Source organism: Emydura macquarii, unplaced genomic scaffold, assembly GCF_026122565.2.
Source record: "Emydura macquarii macquarii isolate MOO-44397 ecotype Brisbane River unplaced genomic scaffold, CSIRO-AGI_Emac_v2 contig_1790, whole genome shotgun sequence".
In the NCBI taxonomy this organism is placed as follows: domain Eukaryota; kingdom Metazoa; phylum Chordata; order Testudines; family Chelidae; genus Emydura; species Emydura macquarii.
Genome location: NW_027131927.1, coordinates 6,469,263 through 6,483,519, shown reverse-complemented (window position 1 = coordinate 6,483,519; position 14,257 = coordinate 6,469,263). Strand labels below are relative to the sequence as shown.

The 14,257-nt window shown below is 53.4% G+C and overlaps 1 long non-coding RNA gene and 1 pseudogene across 2 annotated transcripts; both read left to right on the top strand.

Annotated features, from left to right (window-relative positions):
* Nucleotides 1-737: 737 nt before the first annotated feature.
* LOC137159131 (uncharacterized) lies at nucleotides 738-4,698 on the top strand. Of its 2 annotated transcripts, none has more exons than XR_010921539.1 (4): nucleotides 738-957; nucleotides 2,233-2,299; nucleotides 2,807-3,038; nucleotides 4,530-4,698. It is a non-coding gene; the product is annotated as an uncharacterized lncRNA (long non-coding RNA). The 2 variants fall into 2 exon arrangements; XR_010921540.1 differs by lacking the exon at nucleotides 4,530-4,698 and adding an exon at nucleotides 3,451-3,741.
* Nucleotides 4,699-11,509: 6,811 nt separating this feature from the next.
* Nucleotides 11,510-13,120, top strand: LOC137159075 (adenosine receptor A1 pseudogene; annotated as a pseudogene).
* The last annotated feature ends 1,137 nt before the right edge of the window (nucleotides 13,121-14,257 follow it).

Here is a 14,257-nt window from a genome sequence, read left to right as displayed (position 1 = left end):
TGAACAGCCACCAGCATTTGGGAATGTCCTAGACCTCCTTTCTGGGCATGTTACATTACAAGCCAGATCCTCAGTGAGCCCAGATCCCCAGTGGGTGTAAACAAGCATTGGTCCATCAAAACTGGATCATCTTTTCATTATGTGTTTGTGCAGGGCTTAGCTCAATGAGGTCTTGACCCCCAATCTAGCACCCCAAGGGGCTAGCGCAATACAAAGCCTCCAGGGGCAATACTGAAATGGCAACAGTTCTATTTAAACACCTTTTGGAACTCCCCCCCATGTATAATATCACTTATTTAGTACATATTTATTTAGTGCTGGGCGCATTAAGAACTTAATCATTGGAGATTTCTTAGAACTGAGGAGAGGAGGCAGGAGAAAAGGAACAACCCGCCCTGAAGCTGAGCTCATCCAGGCTGGTGTAAAGTCTGGAGTAACCCCACTGAAGCGGGGCAGGGGCACTACAAGCAGCATGAGGATCTCCGGTTCACCCCCAGACACGTGCTATACTCCTGTTCTGCTCCCAAGCCATTTATTTAGCCTCTGCGTAATCAGGGCTGGAGTTTTCAGTTGACTCCGCTTAAACATTTTAGAGCTTATGAGGTTTAATGAGGCATCTCTGTGATAAAAGCTGTTAACAATGGCCTTGATCAGAGAGATTGGAAAATTGCTCACCAGCCGTGCACCCAGATAAGAGGGCTATAGGCTGCTGTGCCTGCACGGTAAACAGTTGGCTCTGTCTTTAAAAAAAAAGCTATTTGCTGAGTTTTCCTTTCTGTGGATCAACAGGGGATGCGTGCCCTTTAACGCCCTCCTTTCTCCACCCTCTCCGCTCAAGGAATAGGCACCAGTTTAACTGGTATTTTAAAACCAGGCTAGTTAACGGGTGCAAACTCTTATATCAGCTGAGGGGACAGAAGCTCTAGCCGCCTGGATACCTTTGGTAACAAGAACCAGGTAAGAGCCTGAATATCTTAGCACCTCACAATCTATGATGTATTTCTCCTCACCGATACACTTGTGAGGTAGGGCCATGCTATTATCCCCTGGCCCAAGTGGGGAAACTGAGGTACAGACAGGCTAAGTGACTCATGCAAGAAATCTGTGGCAGAACAGGAAATTGGCTCCCAGGCCCAGTCTAGCACCCCACCACCACCATCCTCCTGCTCTGGCTAGGCCAGTTTAGCTAACGATGAGTGGTTGCGTCAGGTTAGCTAAACACGTGGCTTTGCTCATCAGAAAGGTGTGTTCTCCCCACATGTTGGCGACTGCATGGTGGCTAACATGAAGTAATTCCCTAATGTGGACAAGGCACCTTGTAGTTTTAACACGAGTTAGCAGGTCCAGATAAAGTGCGTTCTCCTCCTTACCCTGCCCTGCTAACACGTGTGTAAACTGTCACAGTTCAGGGCAACTGCATCTGTACTCCCCCTCTATGGTCCAGCAAGCGCATTCCCCCACTCTAGCTCCAAGCTCCCCAGCTATCGCCTCTCCTGGGTAGAGACTCGTGTTCCTTTCCCTCCTGACCAGGGTATTTCCCAGTTGCATAGCTCCCTACACTGTGTTTTCCCCAGGACTGCCTAACCCAGCCTGCCATGCTGTTCTCCTCAGTGATGTTACTGCCCAGGTCTTTCTGAGCAAGCACATTGATTCATAGGATAAAAGCTTTACAGAGAAAGCACGTGCAAACCAATCAATAGAACTGTCCACATGCTAATAGACTTACCAGAGATCCTCCAACCCCCTGACTCCAGCAAGAGTGATCACAGCTACAAACAAGCCCCCTCGTGAGTGACTCCTTTCCACGGTTGGTCTTTGAACTGTCCTCATGTAACGGGATCAGCAGACAAAAGGTGTCCCCCATCTCAGGGGGATGCTTCAAAGGCTGAGTGCTTAGAGGGGGCTTCCAATCCCCTCCCGCCTAGGATTTCCATGTCACACGTATTCTCCCTCTCTGCCACATCATCTCTTGAAGCTCCCCCAGACTTCCCAGCGATTGCAGGAATCTGGCATTCCTCCTAAAGATGGTCCGTGCAATCCCAACCGCACACGTTTGCATTGTTAATACAACGAGCCCATAAAATGCGTAACTCAAGGAGATTTCACTTGGGTCGATGTGGTATGCCTGGGAAATTGCCAGAATGGTCACAAACCCCACAAAGTGCTGGATCGCCTTAGGAAACAACCCCAGGTTAGTTTCTTCTGCGGTAAGATCCCTACTTTTTCTCCTAGGTGGAAACACCCTTTGTGTGTGGAAGCGCTCCGCTGGTTTTAACCTGGTTTTCATCCATTCTGCCTGGTAAGTGAGGCTGAGGCTACGCAGGAAAATTGTCCCGGTATAATTTAAGGTGTGATATAGCTAAACCAGAGCACAAGGCAATGCAGGGGCCCTTATTTCAGTACCAGGCCCAGTCTACACAAGATTTACCAGCCAAACTTTCCTTCTCTTGCATCCGTCCACACCTACTTTTGAATCTAGCTGATGAAAACAGTCCTGGCATGGCTGGGAATTGAGCCCCTGCTCCTGAGTCCTAGTTCAGCTGCAAGCACAGCCTCCTCCCCCCCGGAGGAGTGTTCTGCTCTCTCCCCAAATTGCAGCCAGCTCTCCTCCAGGCCCCACACCTCATGGAGGACAGTGGCCCTGGGAGATGGGGAGGAAGCGATGGTGGCCCCTGCCCCTAACATTCATGGCTGGGTGGGCTGTTATAGCAGCCTCCCAACCTTCCAGTGCGTCACACCTTTATTGCAGGGGCTCTCCCTCCTTCAGTGCACCAGACAAACATCCCCTCCCCCTTTGTCCACCCAGTTCTCTCCTGCTGGGAACGGCACCTGCCTTTCTAGGCCCTGCAGCTTATCAGATCCAACCCCGGCAAACACAAAACGCCAGGGCTGGCAGGCTGCGGACGGAGCTGTGCGGGGCTCTGATGGGCCAGGGATGCTAGCTGCTGGCGAGACGGAGGTTTGGGACACGCCAGCCACCAGCTGACCCCCTTTGCCGAGCCCCTGTAGGAGCAGAGATTGTCACGCAGCCTCGATGGGTGAGTCCTTCGCTTTTGCAACAGTGGCTCGTTGCTGTAACATGGATTCAGAGAGTTTGCAGCTAGAGGGGACCAGCCCATACCCAGCTTGATCTCCTGTATATCCCAGGCCATTAATTCACCCAGGTACCCCTGTATTGAGCCCTAGAAAGGGTGGCCAAACTTACTGACACCCCAAGACACCCCTCCCCTCTGTACAGCATCCTCTAGCCTCACGACTCTGCCGACTCTGCCGCAGGGCAGAAGTTCAAGCTCCCCACCCCAGTCTGGTAGGTGGAGAACGGGGGGGCACAAGGGGCTCAACGAGCTGCACTTTAACTGTAAAACAGCCGCATGCAACTCACGAGCCACAGTTTGGCCACCTCTGATTAGACAGAAGCATTCCAGGTTGCTAAACCGTTGTGCACCACAGGCGGAGAGTGGGAGACCACGGTGTCCCCGATGCCATGGGAGGGGATTGACCAGGAGAGATCTGCCCAGATGCCCCACGCTGCAGAAGAAAGCAAAACAATCTTCCCCCTCCCTGGCTGTGATCGATAACCTGCTTGTGAATTTCCTGTCCATGCCACCCTGGAAACAGCCCCTTCCCTGGGGCTGCATGTCTTTTCCCTGGAGCACTCCAGCCGCAGAGCCAGATTCTGAGCCCCCGGCACCACAGTCTGTGTCCAGTGGAGTTACAGAGCAGGGAGGGGCCAGGCCGAGTTCACACGGGAGATCAGGAGCAGAGCCCAGGCAGCCTGAGTCTCCACACAGTGCCTAACCACTAGTGTGCCAGCCCCTCTTTTAAAGGGATTTTATACCATGCTAGAGCTATTCAAACTGCCACTAAAAAAATCCCCCAAGAGCTGCCACGTTATTAGATGAGTCTCTGAGCTGCCGGGGTGTATTCTGATTGCGGTTTCCAGGGAGTAACAACACCACCGCCTCCTCAAGTGGCACAAAAACATGAGTCAGGTCCTCAAAATCGTGATGTCGTCTTAAAAATCCTGGTTATTATTTTTCAATGCATTTTTGGGCTTCTTTTTCTGGCCCTTCTGGGCTCCGCTGGAGTCACATTTCCAGGCTTCACTCCACAAACAGGGTGGCTGGAAGCCGCCCGTATTTTTAAGATTGAAGCTGAGATCCTCAGGCAGCCTCTGGGTCCCAGCAGCCGGGGCTTTCAGATGAGCCTTTGATATTGCCAAACTCGCGCTGACTTTGTCACAGCCGGCAGCGCAGTCAGTGGAATCCCTCTGGTTCACACCGAGACTGGGAGCAGAATCTGGCTCTCTCTAGATCTTTTATCTTACTGATTCAAAACCAAACAACGCCTCCCTCCCGCCAAAGGCTCTGGTTGTCCACCAGATGGCCCCCACCTTGAGTTGTCGTTTACACCTCTGTACAGGACCTAGCAGTGCTTTGCACAGGTGACAGTGACCATAGAAAGGGCAAGACAGCAGAGGACTGGGCCTGCTGTGCCTAATAAACATCGTTGTCCCTTTTTGACCCAAGCGGCTCATCAAAGGTCGGGCCCTGGGGACGTTCCAGAGAGAAGCAGACATTGATGGAGTCTGGTATGTTCTTTGATGCAGCCTTGTTCGTTGACCAGGAATGTACGAAATCCTGTGTCTCTGAACACAGACAGAACCAGGACCAAAAGGACCAGTTTCTACGCTTACAGGCCCTCCATCCTGCCGCCCCCCAAGCCTTTTTAGCCAAGTCCAGACCCTAGAGCTCTCTCTCTACCTTTTTCCAGGACCACACTGCACTTAGTCTTCTGCTCGGCTTTCTTGCCTTTCCTCTCTCTGTTCTTCATTTCTGTGTGATCTCACTTCACTCACACACCCTCACCTGGTCAGGATACCTGGCTGAACACCTGGGGTTAGTTTCTATGGGGCTTTGTTTTGGGTGTGGCCCCTTACATGCCTCTGACAAGGAAGACTCATTCACATATCAGTTTGCACTTAACCCATGAAGAGGTTTCACCCAGCTCATAGCAGTAGTAACCCCAGCTCTTATCCCCACTGAATCTCAAAGTGCTTAACAAATGGGGAAACTGAGGCCCAGAGCAGGGAAGACCAAGGTCACCCTGCAGGCCAGCAGCAGAGCCAGGAATAAAACCCACATCTCCTGAGTCCCAGCCCAGTGCTCTCTCCATTAGGCCTAGATAACCTCATCACACAGATGAATTAAAAGGGGGAAAGCATATAGTGGTGTTGAAATTTACCCAATGGGGAGGGACACCTTGGGCTCCACGCTGTACCTGTGCTGTTGATAACTAGAGGGTTGCAAACTGGAGGGGCTGCCAGTCCCCTTCACCAGGCATAAATTCACCCTCCAATGTAAAAGACGTGTTTGCCTCTGCCCAGTACAATCCCAGCCTCCTTGGGCCATGTGTGGCCCTGGGACATGTTCAGAACAGAGGCCTAGACCCCAGAGGGCCTGGATTTCAAGGAGGGTTGGATGTCTAACTAGCTGTGAGGATCTGGGCCTGGGTGCTAGATTCTAAAGCCAGCAGGGCCCTGCATATCCTAGGCCAGAAATGCTGCCCTGCCCAGAGCTGGCGGCTGAGCCAGAACAGAGCTTGGAGGGGAGATTCCAAGGTCCTGTTTGCACACAAACGTTCTGGTCTTGCTTGTTTGCTGCTTGCTGAAAGATTAGCTCTGTTTGGGGGGGTAGGGGCCGAGTCAAGCGGCCTGCTAGGCTAGATGGAGAGCTGCTGACTGAAGCTCTGGCCTGCCGTCCTTATCCCCCTTCAGGGTCCCTTGGCAAGGGGGCTGTGACACACCAGGGTACAATGCAGACTAATGAGTAGCTGTGTCTCCCGGCCCCGGACTTGGGTGCCCTTTATAATGCTTTGCTGCTTTAGCCTCCAACCTGGACAGCTCACAAACTGCCTGCAGCAGGCAAGTCACTCCCAGCCACATCTGCGTGTGTGCTGGAGCCAGCCAGCCAGCCACCCCTGGGCTCCTACCAGCCTGGCTTCTACTGCAGGGTGACCCCAACACATCCCTAGTCTTAGCTTTCCCTCCAGAAACGTGTGCCCTATACTGCCCAGCCCTCTCCTGGACAATGCAAATTATTCAAAGTCCGTTAGTGCTTTAACAGAAATAACATGCACACAACTTGCCACCCAAATGCAGCTGCCCAGATACTCCCGTTCAAACACATGGGAGCAGATAAAACAGGAAAACACATTTATTAACCACAAAGGGAGAGATTTTAAGTGAGAATAAATAATGAGCCATAAAGGTCAGAAATGGTTACAAGAAAAATAAAAATAAAATGCAAATAATGCCTAACTTAACAAACTAGGTTCAGTTCAAAGCAAACGTTTCTCACCACATGCTTTCAGTAGTTTTCCTGACCAAACTTCTTAGGTCAGGACCCCTTCTCCCCAGAATCCAAAGAATGCTTCCTTTGGCTTGTCGCTTCAGGTGCCATGAATGCGATGGGCAGAGTCAGTTGGGCAGGAGGTGTCTTGGGGTGTTTGTACCTCCTTTTTTAGAGTCCATCCCCTTGCTTAAAAAACATTTCCTGCTGAGATTCAGGAGACAGAGTCTATAAGGAAGGATGTTCCCTGCTGCTTTTTCCTCACTGTTTGGGCATCCTTTCCTTCCCTTCTTGCTTGATGACTCTGTTTCCTGCTTAAATGCAAATTAAGCAGAGCACACATTCCTTTCTTTGAGACAGGCCTGTTTCCCAACCTCAGTTTGGAATATGTGTTAATAATGCCACACAGGAGAATCTTACAACTTCACACACAATGTTGCCACACACATTTTATCCGGACAATAATAACCAGCAAATTATGAGTTTTCAAATGATACCCCACAGGGTGTACTTTGTACAAAGACGATTACAAGCGTTTGTAGGGGGGTGGACACAGGGGTACATTCTGCCACAGGGAGAACAGGGGGGGCTAACAGGCCAGCTCCTAAGTGACCAGAGGAGCTCCGACCAAGGGAGTTTGGCGGAGGAGTTTACAGAGGCGTCTGAAAGGCAAATACACCTAACAAACATACTTCAAACTTAGGCCAATAGCTTGCTCCCTCTCTCCCTGCAAAAAGACTCCCCCCAGAAAACCCTACAGATGCAAAACCATTGCAGGCAGATGCCCAGAGCAGAGTGGGGATTGTACTGAATGCAGCAGGTCTGATTACCTGCCGTGTGGGCAGGGGGCACATGAGGGTGTTCGGTGCAAGGAGCTTGGGACCCCAGTTATCAAGAAGAGCCAGGTAATAGTAATGGGGGACTCGAACATTAGAAACATCGATAGCTGGGTTTGCGATGACCGGGAGAACTACATGGTGACTTGCCTGCTGGGTGTAAAGTTTGCTGATCTTTGGAGACATCTAGACAAATTTATATGTAGTTATGTGGGGAGGTCATGGTACATGTAGGTACCAGTGACATAGGGAAAGGTAGGCGAGAGGTCCTGGAGGCCAAATTTAGGCTGCTAGGTAAGAGGTTGAAGTCCAGGACCTCCCTGGTAGCGTTCTCTGAAATGCTTCCAGTTCCACATGCAGGGCCAGTTAGACAGGCAGTACTGCAGGGTCTCAGTGCATGGCTGAGACAATGGAGTAGGGAGGAGGGGTTTAGATTTATTAGAAACTGAGGAACCTTTTGGGAAAGGAGGCGTCTATTCAGGAAGGATGAGCTCTACCTAAACCAGATTGCTGGCGTGTACAACTAGAAATGTTGTAGAGGAGAGGGCTGGGGGAAGGCCGACAGGTGCGGAGGAGCACGGAGTTTGGACAGAGACTTCCACTAGGGGAGGATTTATTAAAGGGCTACTCTGTAGTAAAGAGGAGGGGGTAGAAGCTGGTAAAGTATAGGTAGGAGTTAGTGAGGAGCAGCCAAAAGAAGAAGAGCCCCATTTAAATAGAACACGCGAAAGCAAGCATCTGCATCTTGGCAAACTGTACAAGTGCCTGTATGCAAACACAGGGAGTCTAAGGATGGGTGGACTAGAGACCCTGGCATTGAATGAGGCTAACGATGGAATAGGAACGTGGTGGAATGAGGATAGTCAACAGGGGTACAAAATACATAGGGATGACAGAGTAGGTCACGCTGGGGGGGAGGGGCACTGTCTGTGAAAGAGCATAGTCAAGTAGAGGAAAAATCTTAAACGAATCAATCTGTGCCACTGGATAGAAATTCCGTGCTTGCATAGTAGGAGTACAGCCATGGGAATATCCTACCGACCCCCTGAGCAGGAGGGGACGGTGACTGTGAAATGCTCCGGGGCATTAGAGAGGATACCAAGTCAGAAAACCCAATAAGAACGGGGGATTTCAACTACCCCCCATGTTGACTGGGAACATGCAGTGGCATACTGAGAGGTGGGACGGGGGAGCCAGGCCCCCGGGCACCAGCCTGCAGGGGGCACCAGGCCGGTCCTTCATGACGCGCGGGGGGTGCAGGAGTGGAAGCAAGAGTAGCGGGTAAGTGCAGGGGGGGTGAGGTGCTGGGCCAGTCCTTCGTGACGGGTGGGGAGCGCAGAAGGCTCTGTGGGGTGCCCCTTAGCGCCTCGCCCCCGCGTGTCATGAAGGGCCAGCCCAGCCCCCCTCCTGGGGCCGGGAGAGGGGGAGGCCACCCCATCTAAACCAGCACCGGGCTGCGGGGCTGCAGCGGGAGAGGCGGGTGCCGCGTGCCGGGTAAGTGCAGGGGGGAAGGGCAGGAGAGCCAAGTCTGCATTTGCACCCCCACCCCACACAGGTACAGACCCTCTCTCCCTGGGGCAGCTGGGGGGCAGCGCCTGGACCCCTTCTGCCCTGTGCAGGGCGGGGCGTGAGGCCTGGGGGGAGTGCGCAAATGTAAGTCCCCAGATCCAGACAGTATCCACCCAAGAGTTCAGAAGAGACTGAAATATGAACTTGCAGAACTACTAACTGTGGTATGTAACCTATGGCTTCAATCAACCTCTGAATCAGATGACTGGAGGATAGCTAATGTGATGTCAATTTCAAAAAAAGGCTCGAGAGGCAATCCTGGCAATGACAGGCTGGTAAACCAAACTTCAGTACCAGGCAAATAGGTTGAAACTATAGTAAAGATCAGAATTACAAGACATGGAGATGAACACAATATGCTGGGGAAGAGTCAACACAGATTTTGTAAAGGGAAATCATGCCTCACCAATCTATTAGAATTCTTTGATGGAGTCAACAAACATTTGGACATCCTGCAGATATAGTGTACTTGGACTTTCAGAAAGTTTCCTCACCAAAACCTCTTAAGCAAAGTAAGCTGTCCTGGGATAAGAGGGAAGGTCCTCTCATGGATCAGTAACTGGTTAAAAGACAGGAAACAAAGGGCAGGAATAAATGGTCAGTTTTCACATTGGAGAGAGGGAAATAGCAGGGTCCTCCAGGGATCTATACCGGGCCCAGTGCTGTTCAACACATTCATAAATGATCTGGAGAAAGGGGTAAACAGTGAGGCGACAAAATTTGCAGATACAAAACTACCCAAGATAGTTAAGTCCAGAGCAGACTGCGAAGAGTTATAAAGGGATCTCACAAAACTCGGTGATTGGGCAGCAAAATGGCAAATTCAGTGTTGATAAATGCAAAGTAATGCACATTAGAAAACATAATCCCAACCAAACATATAAAAGATGGGGTCTGAATTAGCTGTTACCACTCCAGAAAGAGATCTTAGAGTCATTGTGGAAGTACGTTCAGAACATTTGCTCAATGTGCAGCAGCAGTCAAAAAAGCTAACAGACTGTTAGGAACCATTAAGAAAGGGATAGATAATAAGACAGTAAATATCATAATGCCATTACATAAATCCATGGTACACCCACACCTTGAATACTATGTGCAGTTCTGGTCGCCCATCTCAAAAAAGATACATTAGAATTGGAAAAGGTGCACAGAAGGGCAACAAAAATGATTAGGGGGATGGAACAGCTTACTATGAGGAGAGATTAATAAGACTGGGAGTTTTCAGCTTGGAAAAGAGATGGCTAAGTGGGAACGTGATAGAGGTCTATAAAATCATGACTGGTGTGGAGAAAGTGAATAAGGAAGTGTTATTTACTCCTCGTAACACAAGAACTAGGGGTCACCCAATGAAATTAATAGGCAGCAAATTTACAACACAAGAAAGTACTTTTTCACCCAACGCACAGTCAACCTGTGGAACTCCTTGCCAGAGGATGTTGCAAAGGCCAAAAGTATAATAGGGTTCAAAAAAGAATTTGATAGGTTCCTAGAGGTTAGGTTCATCAAGAGCTGTTAGCCAAGATGGTTGGGGACACAGCCCCATGCTCTGGGTGTCACTAAACCTCCGCCTGCCAGAAGCTGGGATGGGTGACAGAGGGACCACTCAATAATTGCCCCGTTCTGTTCATTCCGTTTGAAGCACATGGCATCGGCCACTGCCAGGGACAGGACACTGGGCTGGATGGACCATTGGTCTGACCCAGTGTGGATGTTTTTATGGCCTTTCTCTGTTTGTCCATTGCCGTGGTATCTGAGCACCTGAACCTATGTAGCTATTAATTGTCACGACCCCCCTGGGGGGCAGGGCAGTGCTGGCTGCCCCATTATACAGGGGGGAAGTGGAGCAGAGTGAGTTCCTCTCTGGCCAAGGTGAACCGGAGCCTGTGGTAAAGCTGGGAATTAGAACCCAGGATTCCCACATCCACGATAACACAGCTGCCCACTGGGCCCGCCTTCCCCACCAAAGCAGTGCCAGTCCTTGCTCTGCTTAGTTGCAATTGTGTCCTCCCCCGGCTCCATTCTCATTCCGAGCCTGCCGCCAGCGGGAGGCTGCGAAGAGGGACGTGGGGGGAGAAGCAGCTTCTCAGACCCATTGAAATACTATTGGCTAGAAGAGCTGGTTGGACAGGAGGGGGCCTAGGTCTCTTCTTGCTAATTCCGCTAGGTTCAGGCCTGCCACGTTTCCTTCTTTTCTAGCTGTCAGCATCTGTCAGTTTCAAAGTGCTTTGGTGGGCATTGCTACCCCCCTCCTGCAGATAGGGAAACTGAGGCACAGAGAAGGGATGAGACTTAGCCACGGTCACCCAGAGCCTGCCAGCGTCACAGGGTAACACAAACTCGCCCAGCTCATTGCACATCAACAACCCCTCTGGTGCAACATCCATGTGCTGCCTGGCGGGCTGGCCCCAGTGAACAGCTGAGGAACCCAGGACTGGGCCTTCTGGCGTCAAAGTGGTTACCCCACTGCAATGAGCTGGGCAGCGGTTTGATCCTGCTAACTTACCCCCACCCCCACCCCCAGACTGCCACCAGGTTTCACCTGGGTCCAACATCTCACCTGGGTCAGAGATTCCAAGGCCAGGGGAGGCCATTGTGACCATCTAGACTCACCCCCAGGCCATAGGGTGGCTCCAGATTAATTTCCGGTTGAGCTAGAGCAGAGAAACAGCCCATCTAGTTTCAGAAAACTGCCAGAGACAGCGAATCCACCCCAGCCCTCAGGGGTTGCTCCAGCATTAATTCCCATCTGTGGCGATGGACACAGTGGCCTTACCAGCTGTGACCCTGGCCCCTCTCCTGAACATGGAGAGACCTAATGTGCGCACGCGGCCCTTCGATCGTCACTGAACACAGGGGTTCCTCCCACGTCCCTCTGATTCCGGCAGAGCAGGGCCACGTCCCAGTGTCGCAGCCATCAGGAGCAGGAGAACGGGGCATTCTTGGCATCTCTCCCCCAGAACATAGGAGCCCACCAGGTCCTCTGGTCTGACTGCAGATCGCAGGCCACTGACACCCCCTCCCCCTCCGGCCACGTCCCCCCCACTGAACAGAATTCGACCCCAGCATCCCAGCCCTCCGGAGACCACACTGTCATGCGGCTCTGCGAACGCTTCGCTCTCAAGCGCGCTGGGGTGGGAGCGGGTTGGCTGTATGCTGAGCTCCACTTTTCCTTCATGCAGCTGCACAGAGAGAGCATGGAGACGCCGGGGCACTGACGGCCCAGTGAGAAGCCTGGACTAACGTCGCCAGAGTCCCACCCATCATGGATGCCTTCCCCAACTCCTCCTTCCCTCCTGCCCTCCCCCAGCCCTGCCTGCGGGCATCAAACGGTAGCTCATCCGGCCTGGACGTGCCCTACTTCCTGATGGAGAGCACCACAGCCTTGCTGTCCATCCTGGGCAACCTCTTCATCTGCACCATCATCCTGCGTGACAGGAAGCTGCGAGCTGTGGTTACCAACTACTTCCTGCTCTCGCTGGCCGTGGCCGACGTCTTGGTGGGGGCCGTGGCCATCCCCTGCGCGCAGATGACGGATGTGGGGCTGCCGCGGGGCCGGCCGAGCCTGTGCCTGCTGATGCTCTGCACCCTGCTGATATTCACGCAGGCCTCGGTCTTCGGCTTGTTGGCCATTGCGGTGGAGCGGTACATCTCCATCCTCAAGCCCTTCCAGTACCTGTCCCTCATGAGCCCCCAGAACTCGGTCCTGGTCATCGTGAGCAGCTGGGCGTTGGCCACCATCACCGGGCTGCTGCCCCTCATGGGCTGGCACAAACCCTTCCCAGCCGATGGCACATGCAGCTTCGACGCCGTCATCGACGACACCTACCTGGTCTACTTCAACTTCCTGGCCTGCATGCTGCTGCCACTGGCCACCATGCTGGTCCTCTATAGCCGCATCTTCCTGGAGGCCAAGCGGCAGATCCGCAAGGTGGCCGAGCGGGAGGTGGACGTGAGCCGGCAGGCCCGGCGCCGCCTCGTCATGCACAAGGAGCTGCGGCTCGCCACCTCGCTTTTCATCGTCCTCTTTGGCTTTGCCCTCTGCTGGCTGCCCCTCCATGTCATCAACTGCCTCAAGCTCTTCTGCCCCACCTGCCCCATCCCCAGCCCACTGCTGCTGGCCACCATCATCCTCTCCCATGCCAACTCTGTCATCAACCCCGTGGTGTATGTCTTCCGCCTGCGCTCCTTCCGCCAGGCCTTCATGGCCGCCTTCTCCTGCGCCTGGCACCCGTTGCCTGCCTCCACCCCGGGCAGGTTCTCTGCTTCTGGCCTCACACCGTCCAACAGGCTGGAGCTGGCCAGCAGGAACAGCTCCCTGCCCGGGAAGTGACGCAGTTTCTTTCATACCTAGAAGGCTGCCTCTGAGCTGGCTACAGCTAACAAGACTATCCTGCTGCCTGGAGGGAGTATGATCCCCCCCCTCCCGCCTGCAGTCTAGGGACTGGGCAGATGGGAGAACACATGGCTTCACCGGTGAAAGTCACTCACTGGTAGAGTTGGGAATAGAACCCAGGAGTCCTGGCTCCCAGCCTCTCTGCTCTAACCACTGAGCCACTCTCCCAGAGACAGTCACGTACGTTTTGCAAAGCTCACATCCAGCAGCGATGTCTCCACAGGCTTCTTTCACTCTGGGTTGGGAGGGGCTGGGTTGAAAAGCCATCTCCAGGCACTGGCCACCCCCCCGCCACACCCTGGGGCCGGTACAGGAGAACCTGAGAGGGAACTAGCCCAGCCTGTGTCCTGGGCGGGAGAAAAGCAGTGAGGGAAGCAGCAGCAAGAGACCCGCTGGGTTTATGGGTGATGCAGGCGAGGCCCAGGTGCCGGGGGTGGAATTTCTCCTCTCAGGGCTCCGGCAAGCAGCCATCTGTGGCTATATTGGTTCAGACTCGCAGCTCTCCTTTAAATCAGCCCCACGGGACCCTCGGCCAGGGGGTTGGGGCCATCTCCAAGCCCAGCCGTTCCCGGATCGTCTCATTAAAGGCGCCTCCCTGCTGAATTCAGTGTTGCTCTGTCCTTCGGGGGGTACTGGTACTGGGATAGGCGGGCACGCGGGGACCAGATCAGAGCAGTGTGTGTGTGAATGTGTGTAGGCAGTGCGCCCGCATGAAGGGGCAGTGCCAGGCTGGGCACAAGGGAACCCCCTGCCCGTGGCATACCTGCAATGCTGCTGTCTCCCACCAGGGGGTGCTGCAACACCACAGCTGTATTAGGCACTGCCGACCCATCTGCAGAGACCCTTGGCTCTAGCCAAAGCCCCGTGGGTACAGAGACTCCCAGTCCCACAGCTCCAGGGGGCCAGGCTGTGGGGACCCAGTCGCCTCGTGCCCTGGTTCTGGGTGCCCAGGAAGGGGATGGAGCGAGCCTGGCCTGATGTCTCTGATGAACCGTGCGCCCCGATGGCCCATCAGCAGCCCCCGCCCATCCGTGCCAGCGCCGTGCCACCAGCCCCTCTGTGGTGGGATCCCCCAAGGCTCTGGGCTGGATCCTGCGGGGAAGCCTGGA